Raw genomic sequence first — 13,980 nt, 5'->3', positions numbered from 1 at the left:
AAGTGTGTGAAAAAAAATATCAAATGTTCTAGATTGTTGTAACCTTATCTTGTATCATATTTTACATACGTTTCCTGTTTAATTATTAATAAATTATACTAAATAAATGCAATCTACAAATATGTATTTCAAATTCAGTAAGTGTGTAATGAAGGGGAAAAGGGAAGTAATTTGTAGGCAGAAAAACGCTTAAATACTGGTTCGTTGTCGTGAATAATTATTCAATATTAGTCCTTAGTCTTGTTGATTACCATTCAGACCTTGAGTTGTCTGATTCAAACAAACACTACACGGAGAGTTGAACTGATACTTCTCCTGTAATTCTCATCACAGTGTAGGTAAGGAAATTCAACTTTTGAAATCCGATTAAGGTAGTTTTCTGAAACCCTAATTTAAAGAAAAAACAATTCACCTGTCTACATCGAACCCCCCCCCCCTATTTTTCATTTTATATTGTAATTAAACAATTCTATGTGTGACATCAGGGTAGATAGTGACAACGATTTAGCCAAGGACAAATAAAAAGTTGTTTCGAAGTTTTTACGACACATACCGAGTAAAATTACATTTTCTGATTTTTTTTTCGCTTTAAGGAGAGAGCAACATGGGTTGTGGAGGATCAACGATAATTAAAACCGACGATGGTCATGAAAAAGAGGATTATTTGAGAGAACCAGATAATGACTTGGTAATTTCCTTAATTAATAACTTAAAAATGTGTTCAGATTGTGGATGTTTCAAACATTTTTCCGGGTTATGTAAGATTTTTTCATGAAAACAACCTGAAGAAAAAAGTACACAATTATTCATTTGATTGATTGATTGTATGCTGTTTTACGTCCTATAACAGAATTTTTCACTCATATAGAGACGTAACATATACCGGTGAAGGGCTTCAAATTTTAACCTTTACTCGGCACTCAGGGCCATTGAACAGTGAGGGATCTTTATCGTGCCAACGCCTGCTTTGACATGGGACCTCGGTTTTTAAGGACTCCTAAGGACCCACAACTTTCACTTCAAAGTGCCGAGCGCATAGCGAAGGAACAGTTGCTACCCAGTTTTTATCGACTTAGGTCAGTCGCGGCCAAGATTCGAACTTACGACCTCCCGATCACTTAGCGAGCGCTCTACCGACTGAACTACCGTGAACGGTCAATTATTCATTTGAAAGGAAATGATCGGGAAGGGATATAGACACAAGTTGACAACGTTCAAAAGTTTGGGTAGAATTTCAAGACTTCGAGAACGTTTAAGCCTGGTGTATGATAAAAGTATGTACGCTCTCAATTTTTTTTTTTTTTTTACATCTAATAGGTAGATTTAGAGGACTTTGTAGAGGGGTACCCACCACCAAAACCGACCTTTAAAAGAAAGAAGCAAATTTTTACAGAACAGGATAAAACTACGGCGGATGCTAAGGCCAAACAAGTAATACTGTTCTCGATTACTTTATTGCTTGAAAAAATATGATCTGAAGTAAAATTTTCAAGAGTAAATATATTACTGTAATAATATAAAGATATATTTCTATATAAAAATGTTAAATCAAAGTTAAAATACATATGTCACCATGTAATGGTTCAGTGCTGATACTACTTGCAAGGTGACTTATTACAGATTTAAGGACATATGCTACAAGCAAACTTTCAACAGCAAAAAAAATAATAATGACAGCGAAATATTTGTTTACATTAATGGGATATTTTCATTTGAAATTTCTCAGAAATATCCTCTAAAGTAAATAAAATTGTATAGATTTATACAGATGATTGCAAAAGGAAAAAATAAATTAAACAACAGAGAAAGCCTACATTTTTTTATATTTAGAAACATGATATATGCATCATTTGCAACCAAAATAAGTACAAAAGTATATACTGATTTACGCAACCTACTATTTGTTTGTAGCATGTATCCTTAGTAATGTTTAAAAGTTCATTATAGGCTCTGTATATTTGGATATTTGTTTTAGTGAAAATGACAAATTTTTACGATTGCAAATAAGACACCCGAGAGCTTACTGAAAATGCCTACTAAAAAACTCGCATAAAACATTTCTAGCAGAGTTAAGTAGAATAATTATTTAAGAATTCGATAAAAGAAAACCTTTAATTTATGACAATTCATTAATATTTTTACAATCTATGATTTAAATCTTAAAGATATGTTTTTACGTAATAAAAGAATGTTCGACAATCATATATTTCAAAAAGATACTATTATGAAATTGCAAAACTAAGAAACAATTGAAGATTTTTAAAATCTGAGACGAATTTGAAAAAAAAATCTATAGGTTAAATCTTAAAGATATGTTTTCACGTAATAAAAATTAATTGAACAATCATATATTTCAAAAAGATACTGTTATGAAATTGCAAAATTAAGAAAAATGAAGATTTTTAAATTTGAGACGAATTTGAAACCAATTCCGATTGAAATGAAAAAAAAATTAATATCAATCTGATGCAGTTACTACGGAGAAATCACTTGCTGAATAATAATTTCAATTAATTTGTGAAACGCAATGAAAAGTTTTGTGAAATTGTGAAATATTTCTTCTTCATACATTTCCATTCGGTATCAATTTATTATATATTTGTAAAAAGGTAAAGGTTTATTGAACATTTTATCCAAATATCTAAAGATATGAACAAATTATGATTTTAAAATTCATATATAATCCTTTTTTTTAAATAAAAGAAGTAAAATGTATAAAATGTCCAAATGCCTATTCATGACCTTTTTATATTATGCATCACTTAAAAACAACTTTCGAGTGTCTTATATGCAAGTTAAATTGAAGTTATATTAGTCTTAAGCTTTCAATGACAATGAAAATATCTTTCAAAAGATATATTAAATATTACAGAATAAAATAAAATTAAATTAAATTAACCTCTGGAGTCCGTCAATATACATCGATTAAAAAAAATAAAAGTTTGGTTTGGCATAACTCTTTCAAGTTCTTTTTGGACTTTTGCGAGAAGCGCTGACTTTTACAGTCGATGATTTACTTTTACACTAGCAAATATACCGAAAATCTTTTGCGATATAAATATTTAGATTTAAAGTTAATTAAAAGATAATAATGGGCCATTTCAAAGCCATATTACGTTGTCCAGGAAGGGAACGGCAACCACCATATCCTCATATTATATTATTTTCAATGTGTGTTAGAAGGGGTAGCTTTTTTTTTTTTTTTTAGGTAGAAGTGTATCAGAAATTGTATCCCCACTCTTTTCATAAGTTTCAACTTCATTGCGAAATTTACAAAGTAAAATTATTTTAAATTCATAATATTTTTGTTAAAAAAGTGTAAGTCTTCATAGTCTAGACAAATCAAGTAGAACATTCAGACAATAGTTTTTAACTTCCGTGTTCCCTGTGGTTTAACATTATTGCAGAAATAGTCCAATATAGATTGGAATCAGTGACGAGTGGGGTATTGTTATTTGTATAGTGTATATCGCAGCAATTATGTTTAGATTCAAATTGAAGATTATCAGACCCTGGGTGACTTGGCACATGCTCTGACGGACGGATTAACAAACGACGTGCAAAAAGTGCGCGCGATCTTCACCTGGATTGGTTTACAGGGGTCAATGGAAACGCATCTGAACAGGATGACAATGAAAACCAAGTTGTTTCCTCGCTAAAAGCCATTGTGCTACAAGTTACACAAATCAAACACTCGTACAATTACTTATTCATAAGTCTTTGTAGGTAAGTTTTGAGAAATCATATGAATAATGTTTCCTATATCTGTAAATGCCTAAGATGTACCTGTATACAATATACGCAAGGTGCAGAATATTTGAATACATAATTTTCTCATCTCCAAGGACTGTCAAAATCCCATGTGTACTTATACGGGGGCTGGGGAAGAGTGTGTCCTACGAGGTAGGAGACAAAGATGTTGACAATTTGAACAACTCATGGACGGCAGTGTATGTGTCTGGAGGGTGGCACTTTGTGTTTCCGCTTTGGGCTTTCTCGGCAGTTGTTGGATACTCTAGGGGTACATGGACTCTAATAGAAATCGAAGGTATAAAACTTAATGGTGTATGATTTAAACCATGATGTGTGCATCAAATATTTAGGATAATCTTTAAAAAAATATTTGCTCCGTCACATTTTAGTATATAGATATCATTTCAAGAATAATTTATAAATTGTGCATCTTTAGAACAAACAATCTAATGATTGAATAATTAATATAGGAAAAGGTGTCAGAGAAAAAGATAAAAGGTCATCAGGCCAAACAATTCTCTACATAAACGACTATTACTTCCTTACGGAGGCAGAAGAGTTTATCTACAATTGCTATCCCGAGGACTCAAAATGGCAGCTTCTCACGCGGCCGTTTACCATACAGGAATTCATAGAAATAGCATGTTGTTCACAAGCCTTTTTTGAGAATAACTACAAAATTACAACACCAAATAAATGTCTTTATAGATCAGTTCGCGGTGTATGTGAAATTGGAATAAAAAAGTTAGACAATGAAGAAAGCTTTTACGCATACAACTTGTATTTTAATCATGAGGAATCAGACAAAACTCTTTCTACTGAAATACAGCTAGAGAGATACGTAGCCTTATTTAATGAAGGGTCCTCAATTAGATTTCGTGTGCGGTTTCCCAGTGAAGGCGTATATAAATTGGAGATCTTTGGTGACGGTTCTCGTCTTTGCGAATTCAGACTTGAGTGTAACGAGGATGTAACATATAAAAAGCCATTTCCTTATAATCCAGAGTCTGGGTTTGGTCCTAATTCTCTAACAGAAGAGGCGGGCCTCCGAGCGCTATCTCACAAGACCGGTTTTATCGATATCAAACAGACAATGAATTTCAACGTAATATTTAATATAACAAAGAAAGTGTTAGTTCAAACAATCTTGATACACGATAATATGGAACAAGAAAATAAACACGTGACCCATAAGATAAAAGGTCAGAAGCTGGATATTAATGTTAATTTGCCTCAGAAGGGAGAATATGCGCTTCAGATTAATGCAAAAGTCAAAGATTCCGGTGGTTCATTCAAGAATGCCTGCAACTACCTTTTGACCTCGGAAAATATCAACAAAAAGCGGAAGCCCTACGAGGTTGGTGGAAGTGCGATCATTTTGATACATTTTCAGATGAATGAGTTTTAATTTTTCTGGACCTTGTTTTTTTCTTCGCCAGAATCCAATAGAAAAAAGAATCAGGAAGGCATTACAGGACCACACTAGTTCCAATAATCTAGAGGCTCTTCGTAAGGCTCTTGATGACTTCGATAAGGTTGATCTAGAAGATAAAGGGGATCGTCAAAAAGCAGAAGAAAGATTAGCGTATCTAACTCTGCGAAAAGGTATCAAATACACTGCTTTACTAAATTCTCTTCATTGCAAGATGGCTTCAGAGAGATTGAAGCAATGTATATAATAGTTTTCATCATAAATACAAGCAATTTTTATTAAAAATAAATTCTTAAAATAAAAGCATATATCCATATTGATATTTTTGTATCATTAGAACTGAAAGATGCAATTGCAAGAAGGCATGGTGAGAAACTAGAAGAAGCAATAGAAAATGCAAAATTGTCCGAGTACGAGTACGTTCTTGAAAATCTTATTGAGGAAGCAGAAGATTTGTTATCACAGTTGCAAAAACTTAAGGTATTTGCTCACGATATTCTGCAAATGAAGCAAACGACAGTCTCCGAAATCCAGACTTATAAACACCCGAAACCTTTAGCTTATGACGTTATGAAAGCCACATACATCCTATTAGGGGAAGATGAAAGGCGACTTGAGGTAGGAGCAATAAGCGTGATAATTTACATTTAAATTTCTTCACCTTACATATTACTGGAATAGATTTTTTTTTAAAAAAAATATTTATGAGTAAAATTGTGTGATAGGAATGGGAACAAATACAAGCATTGATGCGTAGGACGGGAAAAGAAGGGCTGTTAAGACGCGTGCGTCAGTTCAACACTACTCACGTGACCAAAACCATGATGCACCAATCTTCTCAAATACTTCGACTTTACGACGAAGAGACAATTCGAGATTCTAGTGTGGGTCTCGGTACATTTTACAAATGGGTAACTAAGTCGCTTTTTGCAGTAATTATCTGCCTTAAAAGATGTCTCATGCTTGTTTTGGCTATAAATTTATTGATAATTATTCATATTTCATGGTTTTTTCATCACAATTTCAGGCGTCGAATGTTATTGAGGAAATGACGACATCAGAGGATTCTTCGAAAGACTGAAAGACTTAGGAAATAAAATACACAATACGTTCAAAAGATAAACTTTTGCAAAACCATTAACTACATTGATCAAATCTAATGTATTAGGGGTTTATAAAAATTATATCAAAACAAGTAGACATAATAACGAATATATGGGAATATATTAAACGAATATTTACTTCCATGATAAAGATTGAATAAAGATGCAGGGGCAAACGATTTACTTTTCAAGACAACACATAGCGTAGATTTATAGATAGTTGGAGTCTTTGTTCACGTTTGTTGTAAGACTGTATCTATAAGATAATTCAAAGAAAAGTGTTAAATGTAAGTGACAAAGACACATTTATCCAATTTATTATCGGCAATGGTAGAGGTTATGTTTATGTTAGAAATTGTACACAGGGAAAGGATTAAATAGATTTCCTTATTGATAACGTTTATAAATTTATCAATAAAAGGTTTTAAAACTTATCTGATATTAAACCATACATTGTATTTGTTATTTATTTTTCTTTTTTATCATATAATATCAATTTATTTTCGCATTTTTTCATGAAGTATTACGTGGAACAGGGGTCTATTAGATATATACTAATTCAAGATATCAAAGAAGAAAATAAAGCAAAAATTTGACAGGAATAGAAAATTTTGCTTGAATATGCAAAGCTGCCAATGATATTGATCATATCCAGAGCATGCTCTTGAAAATTGAAACCAAACATAAATGGATATTCATGCTCTAGATATACTTATTATTTGATTGTTTTAATAGAAAAATATATACATGTATTTCAAACATCGGTTTAACTCATCTGAGCTGGAAGCTCAAATGAGCCACTCTGATCACCTATTGTTCGTCTGTCCGTCCGTCTGTAGTCTTTTCACATTTTCAACTTCTTCTCAAGAACCACAGGGCCGATTTTAAACAAAGTTGGTACAAAACATCCTTGGGTGAAGAAGGGTTTAAATTGTTAAACTGAAGAACCAAGTCCAATTCCAAGGGGAGATAACAAAGAAAAGATAAAATAGGGTGGGGTCATTAAAAAGCTTCTCAAGAACCATTGGGCCAGAAAAGCTGAAACTTATGTTGAAGCATCTTGACGTAGCGTAGACTCTAATATGTTCAAATCATGGTCCCCATTGGTAAGATGTGTTCAAAACAGGGAATCAAAATTCACATTGAAATATATAGTAAAATCTTTGAAGATCTTGTCTTGAACCGTTGGGCCAGAAAAGCTAAAGCCTATGTGGAAGCTTCCTTCGGAAGTGTAGATTCAAAATTGTTCAAATCTTTGCCCCTGGGGGTAGGGTTGGGCCACAATAGCGAATCAAATTTTTACATTGAAATATATAGGAAAAATCTTTCAAAATTTTTTCAAGAACTACTGGGCTAGAGAAGGTTAAACTTATGTGAAGTCCTCCATAGGTAGTTTTTAAATTGTTCAAACTATGAACCCTTGAGTTAGGAATGTTCCACAATAAGTATTACATGTACAAGGAGGAAAATCTGATGAAGAAGAGCATGGTCAAAGTTAAAACAGATGAGGGTTGTGGCCCATGGGTCTCTTGTTTAAAAAGAGTCACAACTCTTATCCTAAGGAAGGACATAGAAAATGTAAAAAAGTAATTCGAGAGAAAGTGAAAATGCATTCCACAACGAATAAACAAGAACCTCCAACTGTGATGATTTTTTTTATCAAGAGTTGTCTTTATGTCCGGTTTAGCGGCGCTTGGTGTTTCCATTGTTATTATTTTCAGGAAAAGTCAGTCACAGTTCAGGAGCATGGACAGGCATCGTAAAATTTTATGTAAGGAAAGAAAAAGTGAGCAAGCTCACATACCCCACGCTCCCCCAAAACTCGACAATGCTATACGTAATGAATGACACAGTGCATTTTAAATACACACTATAATTCAAAAAGGGGCATTACTTGCAAAGAATTATCACATCAAAAATTCCTGCATATAAGGACATTCAAATCTTTGTATGTTACAAATTTAATTTGGCTGGAGTTTCTAGATAAATAATGGAATCAAAATTTCTTGGTAATATACAAATCTATACATTATGTCTGAAATACCTACAAAGTTTCAGGAAATTCAGTGCAAGAGTTATGCTGACAAACTGTTAATTAAATTCCTCAGTGGTTTTGATTTGTAATTGAGTGTAAGTTCATGTCCAACACATGACAATTTACACATTCAAATAATTGATGGAAACAAAATTATGATGTAGTCATATGAATTTGTTTATATACTGTACTTATGAAATTATTTAAGGCAAAGTACCAATTTGAGGGGGAGTGAGAGCTATCCAAGATTGTGTGTGCGTGTGTGTTAAATCATTAATATTTTGATCTCAAAATCAATAGGGGTCTTTTAAGGTCATAAAATATTTCACATAAAATTTCATTACAAAAGCTGATTTCAGTGGATTTCTTCATTACCTAAGCTGGAAAGTTTCTTAAATAATAGGCAAAACTCTTAGGGCAAAAATAATGGAATCGGAATTCCCTGGTAATATGCACATCTACACACTGTGTACTAAATATCTGCAAAGTTTGACCAAATTCCGTGCAGCGGTTTAAGAGGAGTTGCGCCGACAAACTGTTCATCTCTATATTCAATATATGGCCAAAAATTCTGAAATTGTTAAAAAAAAATTTTTTGAAAATTTTAACTCATCTGAGACAAAAGATTAAGTAAGCTTTTCAATTTAAAATTTATCTGTTTTGTGTTGTTATCGATTAGTCGTTATAATTTCATATTTCAAACTTTTTTTTTCAGAGCCACTGGACCAATGTCAAATAATTTAATTCTAATTGTTATTTCAAAATGGCAATCGTCTTATTTTCTTATGCTAAATGAATGAAAATTAAATTTTAAGGAATGAATTTAATAGCAACCCAATTTATACGGTATAAACTAGGTTGGAACATAAATATTTTACGCTTTTCTTATTATTTGGGTTGCTATTCAAATTCTCTCCTTAATTAAACATGGCACAAAGTATTTATTGGTAAGGAACTCAATTATTTAAATGAAAAGACATACCTGTCTCCCAATGGAAGATAAGAAGAAATGAAAAAAAATCAAACGGTCATTTCAATATATTCTCTTGAATTACTGGACCAGAATAAAGGAAATTTATGTGATGGTTTAATGACAGACAAGATTCCAGTTTATTTTAATCATAGCCCCTGTGATAAGTGTCGAGCCATGAAAGGGAATCAATCGTTAAAATGGGAATAAAAAGTAAAATATCTTGAAAAATCTTCTCAAGAACAGCAGGACCATGTCACAAGAAAGACTCCTCAGGAAGTGGAGATTCAACATTGTTCAAGTCATGGTCCATAGGAATCCTTAGGCTACAATAGGAAATTATTATACACGGCATAGTCTTTAAAAATCTTCTCAGAAAGGCCACGGTTACTCATAATAATAAGCTAGCAAACTAGATTCAAGTTTATTTTAATTATAGTACGTGGGGCGTGGGATAAGTGTGGAGCCATAATAGAGAAACGTAAAAACGGGAATATATAGTAAAAATATCTATAAAAATCTTTTCAAGAGCAGCAGGACCAAGTCATCAGAAAGAATCTTCAGGAAGTCCAGATTCAACATTGTTCAAGTCATGGTCCCAAGGGGAACGTTGGGGCCACAATAAGAAATCGACGTTTTACATGTGATTATACACGGCATAGTCTTTAAAAATCTTCTTCTCAGAAAGGCCATGGTTACTCATAATAATAAGCTAGCAACCTCAGGTAGTGAAGATTAAATTTATTCAAATGACACTGGGGTAGGGTAGGGCCGTAACAGGGGATGAATGATTATTTCCAATGTCATACATATTTTATTCAAGAGTAGCAGGGTCACATTAAATTATGCTTATATGCAAACATTCTTAGATTGTGTGGATTACAAAATGTTATTAAATTTGAATAATAACGGGCCAATGTTACTCAAGTAAGCGCTGTGGTTCATTGAAGTCTTTAGATTCCCTTAATTGGTAAAAATCCGTATTTCAATCCTAACAAAATAATATAATGCATCAGAAGACTCAAAAAGTGTGTGAGAAAAAATATCAAATGCTGTAGCTTGTTGTAACCTTATATTTTATCATATTTTACATACGTTTCCTGTTTATTTGTTAATAAATTATACCAAATAAATGCAATCTACAAATATGTATTTTAAATTCAGTAAGTGTGTAATGAAGGGGAAAAGGGAAGTAATTTGCAGACTGAATACTTTGGCATAAAACTTAGATAATAGTCGTTCATTATGAATAGTCATTCCTTATTAGCCTTTGGTCTTGTTGATTATTATTCAGCTCTTGAGCTCGAGGTGTCTGTTTCAAACAAAATTTAGGAAATTGGATAGTTATAACTTAGCTTCTCTTACAAGTAAGACTTATCAGAATCTAGGTAAGGAAAATTTATATATCTGGTATTGGAAGATTTTTTCTCTCCAAAATTATGACCATGTTTTAATATTGGGGTTCTATTAAAAAAAAATTTCCATCTGTATCAATAGAACCCCAATATTGAAACATATTTCAGAGTAAATCATTATTTTCTATGACATCAGAGTAGACAGTGAAACGATTCTGCAAAGACAAGTGAACAGTTTCTTTTCTTCATTTTCAAAAATGCAATCCTGTATATAAAAACACTTAAATACTGGTACTTTGTTGTGAATTATTATTCAATGTTAGTCCTTAGTCTTGTTGATTACCATCAGTTCTTAGGTTGTCTGATTCATACAAACACTACGTCATTGGATTAATGGTACTTCCCCTGTAATTCACATCACAGTCAAGGTAAGGAAAAATCAACTTTTGAAATCAGATTTACGTAGCTTTTCTTAAAACTTTAATTAAAAATAAATTCTTCTGTCTAAATTCACCCACCTTCCCAATATTTTAGAAATTAAACATTTCTATGTATGACATCAGGATATAAAATAAGTTTTTCCTCACTCACTTTCGGTGACACATTCCGGGTTAATTTATATTTTCTGAAAAAAAAAATCTTCGCTTTAAGGAGAGAGCCACATGGGTTGTGGAGGATCAACAACGAATAAAACCGACGGTGGTCATGAAAAAGAGGACTATTTGAGAATACCAGATAATGACTTGGTAATTTCCTTAATCAGTAACTTGAAAATGTGTTTGCAAACTTATATGTCAAAATAAATGAATGAATAAGGATCCGATTGCTGATGTTTCCAACATTTTTCGGAGTTATGTAAGATTTTTTTATGAAAACAGCCTGAAGAAAAAAGTACACAATTATTCATTTAAAAGGAAATGATCGGGAATGGGTATAGAGACAAATTTGAAGTTGACAACGTTCAAAAGTTTTGGTAGAATGTCAAGTCTTCAATGTTTCGAGAACGTTTAAGCCTGGTGTATGATAAAAGTATGTTAAAACTTTTAAACTGAAATTTATCAAAAGTACGAATTTGAGGCGTGCTTGATTTCATATATCCTTGCACTTACAGTACTTAAATTTATCCTTCATATTTAAGAATCTATGGTGTATTTATAAAATTATCAAGACTTAAATCAACACAAGAACAGAAATGTAGGAAAGCAAAACAAACTCTTAAGTGGTATCAGTTTGTATTCAGTAATGTTTACAGTGTTAGCAAATCGAACTCATCCGGTAAAAATAACAGACCTCTAGCCATGCCTCAATGGGGGATTTCCAAACAAACATATTAGTAAGGATGCATTGGCAAACATCCTCATCCTGTCGTTTGCGTAATTTTTTAAGAGCCTCAGACGCTCAGAAGACGGTCTAAACTACGGTAGTGAACATTCTTTGTAATTAAGAATGTTTGGATAAAAGTTAAAAATATTGCCACTGCTTGTGAATAAATCTGATTTTTTATTAAATTTTGATATTATTATTATTAAAATATTAAATTCAATTTTCATTAGAATAAAGTTATTTTAAAAACTATTGAAGAAATTTAAAATTGTTGGCATTGTGTACGTTTGTACTTAAACTTTAATCGAAAATATGTTTCGAAATAAGCAAAAACATCCAAGGCTCAATAATGGAGTTTTACTAATATGGAAATAGTGAACAGTAACCAAGCTCAAAAGTCCATTGTCAGATTTAGAGGATTTATAGTGAGGTACCCACCACCAAAACCGAGCTTTAAAAGAAAGAAGCAAATTTTTACAGAACAGGATAAAACCACGGCGGATGCTAAGGCAAAACAAGTAATACTGTTCTTCATTACTCATTATGCTTGAAAAAATGACCTGAACTAAAGTTTTAAAGAGTAGATATATAGATATACTACTACATATATTTAAAAATTTTAAATCAAAGTTAAAATACATATGCCACCATGAAATAGTTACATGTAAGTGATGATTCAACCTTCAGGGTGACTCATTACGGATTTAAGGACATATGCTACAAGCAAACTTTCCAAAAAAAAAATAATGACACCGAATTTTTTATTTGTTTATATGGGATAAATTAGTTTCAATAAATATTTTCATTCGAAGTTTCTCAAAAATGTCATATAAAGTGATAAAAATTGTATAGGTTTATACAGGTGATTGCAAAAGGAAAAATAACTTGAACACAGAGAAAGCCTACAATTTTTTAATATTTAAGAGACATAATATAGGCATGATCTGCAACCAAAATAAGTACAAAAGTATATAGCGATCCACGCAACCTTTTGTTTGTAGCATGTGTCCTCAAGTAATGTATCAGTGAACAGATTGATTTAGGTAGTTTGTAACACCAAAATATTTATTGGATGTCTATGGTATCAAACTGACGTATGATTTTATCATTAAAAGATCATTATAGGCTCTGTATTAATTTGTATGAATATCTTGATTTTGTTTTGGTGAAAATAACAAAATTGTTTCGGTTGCAAATAAGACATCCGAGAGCTTCAAATTTGCTACTAAAAATGCATACTAAACACTCTCATAAAACATTTCCAGCAGAATTAAGTAGAATCAGGTTGACATTTTAGTTGTTTTTTTTCATTATTTACGAATTCGATAAAAGAAAACCTTTAATTTATGACAATTTATTAATACTTTTAAAATCCATGGTTTAAATCTTAAAGATATGTTTTTATGTTATAAAAAATATTTGACAATCATATATTTAAAAGAAAAATACTGTTATGAAATTGCAAAATTAAGAAAAAATTGACAATTTTTAAATTTGAGACGAATTTGAGACCAATTCCGATTGAAAATTTAAAAAAATAACAAACTTATATCAATCTGTGCAGTTACTTCGGAGAAATCAACTTGCTGAATAACAATTTTAATTAATTCGTTAAGAGTAATGTAGAGTTTTGTGAAATTGTTAAATATTTCTACTTACATACTTCCAGTCAGTTTCAATATAATTGAGATTGGGATATGTTCAAATAAAGATGTCGAAAATTTCTCTTTAAATTCGCACTTTTGTTTCAATTTCTTTTCAAAAATAATATGATCGTTAACTTTATAATATTTTTGTATAAAGGTAACAGATTTTTGACAATTTTATCCATATATTTTAAAAAATGAAAAAGATATGATTTTATTGTTTGTTTGTTTGTATATTGTTTAACGTCCGTATCGAGAATTTTTCACTCATATGGAGACGCCACCACTTGCCGGTGGAGAGCTGCAAATTTTGTCCTATACTCAGCACTTACGGCCATTGAGCAGTGAGGGATCTTTTTTATG

The 13,980-nt window shown here is 31.7% G+C and overlaps 1 pseudogene; it reads left to right on the top strand.

Moving 5' to 3' along the window:
• Positions 1–604: 604 nt before the first annotated feature.
• On the top strand, positions 605–6,266 carry LOC133178143 (hillarin-like; annotated as a pseudogene).
• Positions 6,267–13,980: the final 7,714 nt, after the last annotated feature.

The sequence above is a fragment of the Saccostrea echinata genome, unplaced genomic scaffold, assembly GCF_033153115.1.
Source record: "Saccostrea echinata isolate AGI-Se365-2 ecotype Australia unplaced genomic scaffold, CSIRO_AGI_Sech_v1 ptg000002l, whole genome shotgun sequence".
In the NCBI taxonomy this organism is placed as follows: Eukaryota; Metazoa; Mollusca; class Bivalvia; order Ostreida; family Ostreidae; genus Saccostrea; species Saccostrea echinata.
This window is presented reverse-complemented; position numbering and strand designations above follow the sequence as displayed.